The sequence below is a fragment of the Hakea prostrata genome, chromosome 6 (genome assembly GCF_041222555.1).
Source record: "Hakea prostrata isolate BN-2017 chromosome 6, UWA_Hpros_2, whole genome shotgun sequence".
NCBI classification, from domain to species: Eukaryota; Viridiplantae; Streptophyta; class Magnoliopsida; order Proteales; family Proteaceae; genus Hakea; species Hakea prostrata.
The window spans coordinates 2,691,508-2,702,588 of record NC_142605.1 but is presented as its reverse complement, the minus strand read 5'-3'; the positions used below and the strand labels follow the sequence as shown (position 1 = coordinate 2,702,588).

Here is an 11,081-nt window from a genome sequence, read left to right as displayed (position 1 = left end):
TATAAGTAAGCTCCACCTACCGCAAGATTCGGGAGGTCATTCATGGCAGGTAACAATAGTGCGGCGTCCTCATACGATCGTAAGATTAGGTTAAAGTGGGTCCCGATTATGGTCTATTCGGAACATAGGGTGCGAACCCGGTTCGATGGGTTTGGTGTAATTTTCTTCATATCACTTGCATAATTTTTTTACATAAGATTCAAACTCATAAGTATTTTGGAAGACGATTGGAAGTTATAACATCTTTGAGAAATGGTTGAAACTCTTCTATTAAATTCTAAAAGCTGAAAGCCACAACGCGGTTGTGCCCAATTGGTAATTTGCATTTGCAATGAAGTTGATAAGCTTGATGTTTAACGTGAGTGAATTTATATTGAAGAACATAAGGGGGTGAATTTATACTGTGCATGCTTCTCCTTGGCCATGAAGAACAGCTTCTTCTGGATGTGAGACATCTTGGATGATGTCCTATAGTAAGTTACAGATGTATCTCTTTCAGTCTTTTAATTTGTTCCAAGGCGGTCCAATTGTTTGGCTGATGCCTTCGCAAAGGAATCCCTTTGGATCACATGTCCAACAGTATGACCAGAGTTGAATCCCTGGTTGTAGAGTGTTTTATCAGCCCAAAATTTTACCGATTGACATCCTCTACAATTCACAATCGTGCAATTTCCTACAATAATCATTAGGATTGTGACATGTGCCAATAAATTATCCAACGATCACAATTAAAACCCATATTAGAAACTACCTGATGCGTATCAATTATACTTCTGGATCCGACTGAGCCTCCTCTCGTATTCGGGACAATGAGCCCGCAAGAAAGGTTAGATGCGGGCCGGCTTGTATGCCGGGTAGCCGCCTCCGATGGCCAAGTCAGACGACGAATAGAGTGAGGTCTCGTGCAAAAGCTACACAAGATTAAACTCAAAGTGCATTGGATGCTTACCGGAGAGGTGTGTCTCCCATCTTATATTGATTAACTTACCTTATATGCATTTGGTAAGTCTATCTGACAGGGGCTATCATATTTCCTGAGATCACGCCTTCCTGCCATTAGCCCCATGCAATCGTCGATGGAGTTGACTTTCTTAAGAGAGAAAGGTTACCATATTAGTTGAGTGTTCATTGTGCCTTGGTCAACTTAGTCGACTATATCCCAATAACATGCGAAGCCCCATCCGGGTATAACCCGATGGCCAAAGAGACGAGTGCTAACCGGGTAGGACCCGAACCCGGATGTGGGAACCCGTTCGGGTCCTACCCGGTTAGGTATGAAACTTCCGTATCACTACCTAAAATAAATCTCTAAAATTTCTTCCAAATTCAAAATTCTCCTCCTCTTTTTTTCCACAGCAGGTAATCACATTCGAAGGGAAGAGGATCCATCATGAAGTCTTTGTAGACTCCATTTTTTACACTTAAAACAAAGTCCTTCACATTATTAATGTAGGGAAGAAGAAATTGTAGTAGAAGATTAGTCTTTTCCTAATATGGGTTTTAATTGTGAGTGTTGGATAATTTTTTCCATGTGTCAAGTTCTAATGATTAAATTTAGGAAATTGTAAGATTGTGAATTGTGGAGGATATGAATCTAGTGTTTTACACGCTAGTAGTTTCATATTTCACTTCAATAATTAAATTTGTTTTTTTTTTCAATCCAGATTTAATTCTACTAAATTTAATGGTACAATTTTTAGAAGTGTTCAGCTAAGTAATTTACACAGCTGTTCAACTACCACCTTCCAAAAAAACTAGTGAAGCTCCCTTCACCTTTTGAAAAATATTATAATATAATATGAGTAAGATGCGTCACAGTTGTCTTCAAGCCGTGTGGGGACTACTCTGAAGAAAAATTTATTCTTAGATCAAACGTGCACTGTTTAGTTTCCTTGCGGCAGCCAGCAGTAATTGAAACAATCCTAATGATAGTAAATTGAATTGACTTGGAAAAGAAAAATGAATTGAATCATCATTATGGTGAATTAAGTAACAAGTATTGACCCAAAAAAATAAGAAAACAAGAATTACGTACAAGTAAACCTCTGTATCAGAACAGCTAAGCTAACACCAATCCAATAAGAATTTTGAGAGTGGGGATGGGAATTTACACAACAAATCGATTATAAGCCTGATAGCCCCAGAAGGTGAGAGTAGAAAAAATAAAGTTTATCAGATTTGTGCAGGTCAAAAGAGCACGATGTGAGGTTGCAGGCCATCTCTATCTTTCAACATGAATGAAGAAGACCCAGGTGCTACTCCCATGGCCAGTGATCCTCCTCAGGTCCTGAAGTCCAGTTCAATACTTGCTCTCCTGGTTTCAGATATATCCTCTTGTCATGTGGCAATTTACTCGCAAGCCCACTGAGTATTTGGTGATAAGCATCTCCTGGGCAACCATTTTCTGAGAAAAGCATAGCCCTCTTCATTGAAGGATTTGCAAGTAGCCTCTGTTTCCTAACTATTACTTCTGCTGGAATCGAAGTAAGAATCGTATCTAATTTATAAATATCCTTCTCAGCCACAAACACCCCGATTTCTTCCCATGGGATTGTATCTGAAAAGGGTAACACAATCCCATCTGCAATAAAAACCGGAATACAACCAAATATCATTGCTTCTACCAATCTGGGACTCCATGGAGCCCAACCCAGTGGACACAAACAGAATATCGTACGCTGCAAGTCCTCATAATAAGTCTTGGTATGCTGAAAAGAGATATCAAAGAGGTGATTGTTCTTGAAATTCTCCCATAAGGTAGCTCGAGCACCTCTCGCATAATGAACCTTTTGTGTCTCATTTCCACTATCGTAGAAAAGACCTCTGAAATACACGAAGATCGAACGAGGTGTGCTTTGAGGGACCAGGTGAGATTGAAGCCTCTTTGGCGATGCATATGGAGGGATTATGATCGAACCCTTTTTCATACAAACATGGTTTTTCTGTCCAAAGGTTTGAACTAAAGTAGCTCTTTGAAGCAAAGGAAGAATCCCTCGTTGAATGGCTTTCTCTTCTTCATAGTGGAAACAAGCGCCAAAGTCATGTGGAACAAGAAAAAAATGATCAGCCCCTTGTGTTCTATTCCAGTAAGGCCAATTCGAAGCTATCAGCTTGATCGCACTTCGCATCATTCGTGGAGATCTGTAAGACATTGGAAGACCCGTTGTTGTAAGATGACAAGTTGTGTAAACTGGAACATAGAACCAATCTGCCTCTTCTGGATTGAAAGTTCGAACTGGGCTGGTCAACAGGTAACGATGCATATAGATCTCAGCAGCAAACATGTGGGTAAGACATCTTGGATCTCTCTTCACTACATCTTCATTATATTTGCCTGGTAGTTCATAAACGAACACTTTCAATGTTTCAACTCGATTATCTTTCAACACATCATGACCTATGAATCTCCTTTCAACTCGATAACCTTCGAAGAGGTGATCACCTGTGAATCTCTCCATCTGTTGTTGAACTCGATAACCTTCGAAGAGGTGATCACCTGTGAATCTCTCCATCTGTTGTTGAATCAATGCATTATTATCAAAACGGATTACGGAAACAGAAACATAGACAAGAAGAAGTATGAATGTCCAGGTACAAAGCTTCATTAATTATCTTCTGCAAAAGTCAGAACCAAACCAAAAGCTCTGACGATAGAGAATCAATCAATGAAGGAATAGTAGTTGAGGAAAATAATTGACGGAAGAAAATAAAACTGGGTTTTGGTGGCTTATTCACGAGATGACAATAACAATAATTTTTTGTAGTAGGTTCGTTAGAAGGTCGCATGTAGGGCAGTTGAGGCGTCTGAGTCTTCTATGACAAAATTCCATTCCCCCAACTTTTGCAGCCATGTTTTTTCCTCTTTAAATCGTCATGGGCTGTTTGAACTGGTAAAGTCCATATGGCTTAAACCAAGGATTAAATACTGCCTTCGGCTTACTTCTATGCTATGGACCATGGAGACTTGAGAGATCGATTAGTCTCTCTCTCTCTCTCTCTCCGCCGTAGAAGTTAGAAATCGCTTTCATGCTTCTTAACCTAAAATAAAATGTAAAAAATAAGTTCGTTGTCACTGGTTGTCCTTTATTTAAATGAAGAAAATGTATATTTGCCAATATCAAAATATCAAGCCCAATTTTATTATTATTATTTTTTTTTATTGATAATTTAGTGGCAAACGCAAGGCAGGCATGACTCATACAAAGATCAACCATCCTATCAGGGATTGGGATGGTGAGACTTTAGGCACTCAGTTGAGGGACCTTGTTAAAAGGACTGATCAAACATGTCCTCATCCTAGACTATCAATTAGCAACTCCAACTTCGATTGTTTCTTCCTTTGTAAGGTGTAAATAAGCTCCAGTGAGTCAGACTCCTAGATGATCAGTAGAAGTTCCTCTTCTAATGTCATTTAGGAAAGCAGAATGAAAGGCTACAGCCAGAGAACCAAGGTTGGAGGATGCCCTATTTTGCTCTAATATAGCTAATATACGATCCCAATTAGATTCCCTGCCAATTACACTTATGTATATTCCAATCCAAGGAGACCTCCCTTGAATGCTAGGTATTGTCTCTCCCTTAAATGCTAGGGATTTCATGGCACTCAATTGTGAACCCAATTTTTAAGAACCTAGAGCAGAGGAATCCCATAGGGGTTGGGAGTAGAATTCAGAAGATTTGGGAATTGGGGAAGAAGAAGAAGAAGAAATGCATAGATTCGAGAGACTTAAAAGTTTTGGGAAATAGTATACTTTATTACCTTTTCATGACATACCGTAATCCTTTATATGCTAGGACTCTTATGGTAGCGACCATATTAGCCTTCACTAGCAATGGCCTATTTGCCACTAGAACATTCCAGCCCACATTGCTTTGCAATAAACCTTATTTGAGACCCTACCCTTAACCAAGTTCATAACACGCTCATGTAAAGTATAATCCGAATCACAATATATATTATGGCACTATTGGCGTGGATAGGCCTGAAAAGTTTCTCCCTCTTTCTAACCTGCCTACCGTCATCCATGAGGACTACCCTCTTGTGAGGGACTTACTCACCCCCCCCACCCCCAAAATAAAAAAAAAATTAAAATAAAGAAAAAGACTTTGCTCCTATATCTCTTCCCAACCAAAGTGCATTTGAGTTATGCATCATGCATCATTTGTTTCCCTAGGAAATGTTTTGTTGAAAGAGTAGAGGTCCCTCCTTAAGCCCATATCTATTTGCACTGGTAATGGATGAATTAACCAAAGACATTCAAGATGAGGTCCCCTGGTGTATGCTTTTTACGGATGATATTGTGTTGATTGATGAGACCCAAGTGGGGATTAATAGCAAATTAGAATCATGGAGATTAGCTTTGCAATCAAAAGGCTTTAAACTTAGTAGATAGAAGACAGAATATTTAGTTTGTAACTTTAGTCATGATCGGGCAGATGATGAGGTGGTGATACTTGACAATAAAGAGATTCCTCAGAGCGATTGTTTTAGGTACCTAGGTTCAATCATAAGTAAAAGAGGTGATTTGGAAGATGAGGTTTCCCAATGAATTAAAATAGGGTGGATGAAGTGGAGAGGTGGAGAGGTACGTCCGGGGTCTTATGTGATCGGCGTATTCCATTAAAGCTTAAAGGAAAATTTTATAGGACTGTTGTTCGACCAACTATGATGTACGGTGCAGAGTGTTGGGCTGTTAAAAAGAATCATATAGATAAACTTAGTGTAGCAGAAATGAAGATGCTAAGGTGAATGAGTGGCAAAACTAGGATGGATAAGATAAGAAACGATCATATTAGAGTTGGTCTGGGAGTTGCTCCCATAAGTGATAAGCTTAGAGAAAGTCGTTTGAGGTAGCATGGTCACGTTCAACGGAGACCTATAAATGCTCCTATACGGAGAAGTGATATAATCCATATTGAAGGAACTAGAAGAGCTAGGGGTAGACCTAAGATAACCTTAGGAGAAGTGGTGAGAAAGGATATGTATAGCTTAGGCCTTGTATCTAGCATGGCCTCGAACAGAACTGATTAGAGGGCAAGAATCCATGTAGCCGACGCCATTTAGTTGGGACAAGGCTTGTTGTTGTTGTTGTTGTTGTTGTTGTTGTTGTAGAGGTCCCTCCTTATGCATACAAATCCTCTCCCATTTTTACCCAATTTATCCTAGATTTGGTTTCATTTGTCTATCCCAATTCTAGTGAAAAAATGAGACCAAATCTGGGATGAATGGGATAGAATGGGGGAGATAGGTTTTAGGGCGTTTAGTCTTTCAACAAAGCACTTCTAGCAAAAAAACTAATTTACACTTAGAAAAAACTAAGACTTGAGAATACTTCAAAATTTTAGTTTCTACCCCCCCCCCCCTTTGTAAATCCCTCTCTCAGTGCCTCAAAGAGGGTTTTTGTATTTTACCAAAAGAAAAAAAAGGAGGACTTTTATAGAGAGCTTAATATAAATTTTTCTTTAACTGTTGCTACACAATCCCTTCAGCCGGTTGAACCTGCAAGGATGAGCTCAACCGTGGTGGTCGAGTTTTCACCTCCGACGATCTAGTTAGGAATCCGACTAAGGAAGACAAGAAAGTAATGAACAATAATAATACGAATAGTGATCGTTCTATTCAGCGTACCTTTCTCTTGTGCTCCCTTACCTTTTTATAGATTTTCTATGTATGAGTTTGAGTGGGACTCAAACCTTTGTTAGGTTGTGATCTGACTCTTAGTCATTGAGTCCTACTCAAACATGAGTAGTTGAGTCCTGACTGAATGCTGTTCTTTGACTAGAGTCTTTACCTTGTTATTCAACCTTTGTGATTATTCGACCGACCTTGACTTGGTCGATCTGACTTGATCCGAGCTGGTCGAACTAGGCTCAAACCGAACTGGTTTGGTTCCGATCTGGTCGAACTGGGCTCAAACCGAACTGGTTTAAGCTTATTTATTCTTTCCTTATCATAAGCCCCCCAGTCTCTGAAGTCCGAGCTTTCTCTTGTTTGAGCTTTAGAGATTTGGTGACCGAACATATTTTAACTTCCAACCAGTATAACTTTGGATTTTTTACAATATCCAGACTGATTTGGGAGATCTTCAAGCCTAACGTCACCTGACAGACTGCAGCTTCGTGAAACGAGTATTGACGGCACACGACTTTTGGAGGTTCCACCTTTATAGACACGTGGCCTTGCATTTATGGCCATTTCATCATTATTTTTGAATTTCAAAAGTCATGAATTTCAACCGTTTTTTCCTGTTTATCTTATCCCTTCGATTGGAATCTTTTCAAGGGCAAGCTGTTGGTGTCTTCTCTTGGTCGTTGGATGGAAATGTCTTTGGGGTCGTTGGATCAATGGGCTTTCATATTCTTTCCTTCTCCCCCTTTAGATCTGAATCTTGTACGAAATATAAAATCTCTTCCTCTTTCATTTCTCTTCATCGTTTTAGTCTGAGTTCTGGTTCATGAAGAAGGTGAATAGTGCTGCCTACATCTTTTGCTCCTCCCCTCTCCACTGAAGCTTTGTTTGCTGATTCCGTCCCCAGTAAGTTCGTCCTCTTCTCCTGAATCTTTTGATAGTTTTCGTTTTTGCATTCATGCTTTAATCTGAATGTATTTTCTTTTTCCTTTTCTTTTGTCTCTGCTTGTCATTTCTTCCCTTTATGCCACTGTAACCATAGCTTAGTGATGGGTGTTAAAAAGAAAGTTGTTAGACCCTCTAAGACTTCTTCTGGTCATTCATCTTCTGAGCATGAGACTGTTCAACCTGGGGACAGTGAGGCTTCTTCCTCTGGGTATAGTGATACTGAGAATGATACCTCTGTTGACCCATCCTTGTCTCCTAGTGTTCGTCCTAACCTGCTTAGTGATGATGAGTTTAGGACTTTAAGTATCCGTACTCGGTTTAGCATGAACAGAAGGAAATGGCTGGAAAGTCTTTCTCCTTCCGAACTTGCTTTTGAGAGAAGTCGTCCTAGGACCTCCGAACATGTAGATTTCGATCCTAGTAGTTCAAGTCCTAGTTTTTACCCTTCCGAACTGACTGAGAGTGATTTGGAGCTCATCCGAGCTCGGTATGCGATACCAGATGACTTCGTGCTTAGAGTCCCTGCTTTTCATGAGCGTGCTCACTGTCTTCCTTTGGGTGAGTTTGTTGTGTATGAGGATGCCTTTGTTAGTGGCTTTAGGCTTCTCGTGCACCCAGTCTTTGTTGAAGCTCTCAATCAGTTTGGGATGTTAGCGCCAAATAGTTGGCGCAACATAATCTGTTTTTGGGGCTTCTGTAAACAAAAAGATGTCGGTGTGACTCCGACCTTAAATTTGTTCCTTCAATTTTTTATGCATAAGAAACAGGAGCAAAGTCGTTGGTTCTATCTTTCCAAACAAACTGCTCTGCAGTCTGGATGGGAGGGTAACTTTGTTGGAACAGGAACTCTTCCCTCAAATACTAAGGGTTGGAGGTCTAGATACTTCTTTGTTCACCCTCCTTCTCCTTCTGATTTTCCGTCCTCCTGGCCAAAAAGTCCTAGGGAAGGTTCAAATACTCCTCCTCCCCTTTCATCATCCGAGCAAGAAGCAAGGAATCGTATTTGGATGATCCCTACTGAAGATCGGAACTTGCTTGCTGTAAATGGATTTTGTCCGGAATGTCCCATTATTCTTCATCATCGGGGTTTTTTGACCGATAAGATGTATGTTTTTGCTTTGTGCTTTGATTCATCCTTATTTTGCCAAGTTAACTTACTCGGGAGATGATGCAGTGTTGCTCGGTGAGGATGATCTTGTTGATGTTGCTGGCACTATGCTAGAGGTGGAGGCAAAGCATCCGACCAAGCCAAATAAAATACAGGCTGATCGGGCTTCTCCATCTAAGGATAAGAAGACTACTGTTAAAGATAAGTCATCTTCCCGTGTTCGGAAAGATAACCCTTCTGACTTTCCTCCCCGACCAACAAAGAAAGTGGCTAGTAAGAAGATGGTGCCAATTATTGCTGCACAATCATGTTCGTCCCTTCAGCCGGTTGAACCTGCAAGGATGAGCTCAACCGTGGTGGTCGAGTTCTCACCTCCGACGATCTAGTTAGGAATCCGACTAAGGAAGACAAGAAAGTAATGAACAATAATAATACGAATAGTGATCATTCTATTCAGCGTACCTTTCTCTTGTGCTCCCTTACCTTTTTATCGATTTTCTATGTATGAGTTTGAGTGGGACTCAAACCTTAGTTAGGTTGTGATCTGACTCTTAGTCATTGAGTCCTACTCAAACATGAGTAGTTGAGTCCTAACTGAATATTGTTCTTTGACTAGAGTCTTTACCTTGTTATTCAACCTTTGTAATTATTCGACCAACCTTGACTTGGTCGATCTGACTTGATCCGAGCTGGTCGAACTAGGCTCAAACCGAACTGGTTTGGTTCCGATCTGGTCGGACTGGGCTCAAACCGAACTGGTTTAAGCTTATTTATTATTTCCTTATCATTAACCAAAAGAAAAAAACTTAGGCTGATGCTTTATGGATATCAAGCCTTAGTTGATAACGAGGTATATCATTTGATCTAATAACAATATTGATTCTATAATATTTTTTTTTTTTTTAAATCAGATACACCACATAACTTTGATACTCTAGTAAATGTACAATTTTTTTAATTTTGATCGTCTATTATATTCTAGATGTTTTGCTCTCTATTTTTTAAATTGATGTAAATGTTATAAGAAATCTTATTATTTCTTAAAACCATTAGTGATATATGTGGACCTTCAATTTGAAAATATGTGATGATGTGACACATCGTATAGTGTAGTACAAAGAATTTTAGGAATTCTAATAAATAAAAATTATTATTCAAAAGTGGAATGTCTTTTACAAGATAACAATGACACCTATTTATAGCTAAGAAACCCTAAAAATATTAGAAGAAAATAAAACAAAGCTAAAATGACTAAAATTAGGAACAAATCTAACTAATTAAAAAACTAAAAGTGCCCAAAAAACCCACAAAACGATGGAGTCCGGTGGTTGAAATGACTCCTACCAGGTAAACCTAGGTATGGTTGCCATTGTGCTCAAAAAGCCGTTTATTTTGATATGTTGTAAGTCCCATAACCCTTTCTGAATCAAAAGTCACGCCCATTTCAAGAATTACTACAAAATCGTGTCATTCTCCTCCACTTGAGAAAAACTTGACCTTGAGCTAGGAACAAGGTCCGGATAAAATAACTCACTCAAAGCATGAAAAGGAGACAGATCAATGACATTAAAAGTATTAGAAATACCCATGCTACATGGTAGGTCAATAACATAGGCATTGTTGTTGATCTTTCTGCTAACAGTGTTTCTTCAGCTGTAACTTGCTATTGGTATTAGCTAGAATCCTTTCTTTACAAAGAAACACCATGACCCGATTGCCATTGTGAAATCCAGCCCTAACCTTAACCCGGAAACCCTGTTGTTTGTAGGTTCAAAAACCCAAAATGAAAAAGAAGGTAATTATGGGCCATCTTAGTGGAAGACATGGTGTTTGACCCAAAACCCATGGAAATTGATGATGGAGTTCAATACTTGGAAACTTTGTCAGAGTTGGAGAAGAAACTGCACATTGATGAAGAAGAGTTTGGTTGGTTGACCTAAAGCCTATTTGGACATGGTTTGAAGGTACCACTCTATGCTAGGAGAGTTCCTTGTCGAGTTGGGAGAAGCCCCATTGAAAATGATGAGGTTTGGACCTTGAAATCCCTGATTGGGGCTTGCTGACAACCTAAGTCAACTGGGCCAATTGACCAACCAATCGACCCCCAGTGCAGAGGATCTATGCAAGATCTTCTGTTTAGGGTTTTGATGCTCTATTTAATAAGACTAGGTAATTTTCAACCTCTTTTTTTTCTAAAACCTCTGGAGAACATGTGAAGCCTCTCTCAAAGCCTCTCTCAAAGCCTCTCTTGGTGTTGTGGAAGAACTATTTGCAAATTCTCAAGTTCTTCATCCTTTGTTCCTCATTAAGGTTAGTAATCTCTTAATCTTCTATTGATTTACTCTTGTATTGATTGTTCTTCATCTCTGTGATTATGAAGATGGTGTTGCATCCTTA

The 11,081-nt window shown here is 39.5% G+C and overlaps 1 pseudogene; it reads right to left on the bottom strand.

The window, feature by feature from the left end:
- Positions 1–1,928: 1,928 nt before the first annotated feature.
- LOC149012108 (putative beta-1,4-xylosyltransferase IRX10L pseudogene) lies at positions 1,929–4,444 on the bottom strand (annotated as a pseudogene).
- Between the last annotated feature and the right edge of the window lie 6,637 nt (positions 4,445–11,081).